Source organism: Sinocyclocheilus rhinocerous, unplaced genomic scaffold (assembly GCF_001515625.1).
Source record: "Sinocyclocheilus rhinocerous isolate Xijiao unplaced genomic scaffold, SAMN03320098_v1.1 scaffold106, whole genome shotgun sequence".
Classification (NCBI taxonomy): Eukaryota; Metazoa; Chordata; class Actinopteri; order Cypriniformes; family Cyprinidae; genus Sinocyclocheilus; species Sinocyclocheilus rhinocerous.
The window spans coordinates 138,316-138,938 of NW_015633181.1; positions in this window are offsets into that span (position 1 = coordinate 138,316).

Here is a 623-nt window from a genome sequence, read left to right on the forward strand (position 1 = left end):
TATAATCCATTCAGAATTTGTATGAAACTTTCGTTTTTCGGACATATACCTAGGCTACATCCTGCAAAGTTTCGGGAATGACATCCGCATATTTATGCGGGATTCACTCTCGAAATAGCAGTGATTGGCAATGGATGGAACATTAAATATGTTGATTTATTTCTGGAACCGGTCCTGGCCAAACCTCCACAGACAGATCTAATTCACGGACCAAAAGCGGGTGTAAACTTCATTGAGATCGGGACATATCAACCAGTAATTTCGTTTCATTTCCAGTAACGGACGGTAGAAAGTTCAGCAATGAATGGTATGCGATTTATGACAGAATATAGTCCCACAACTGATCGTTTATTTTTTCCTCACGTGTCTCGCCATTGGTAACAACGATTCAAAACGGACACATTTCAACTGACACGGGAAAAAGACACAGAAAACGTCAGTGAACATCAGAAAAGCAGCCTGCACATTTCTGGTTAAAAATTAAAGGCCATCAACTGACAAACGGGAAGCATCACCATTCAAGTCAACAGGAAAAGCCAAAGCTAGTCCACATTACTAAACGGTGGCAACCTCTTTAAGTTATTCTTGACTGTGTTGGATTGACTGCTTTGATGCGTTGCAAT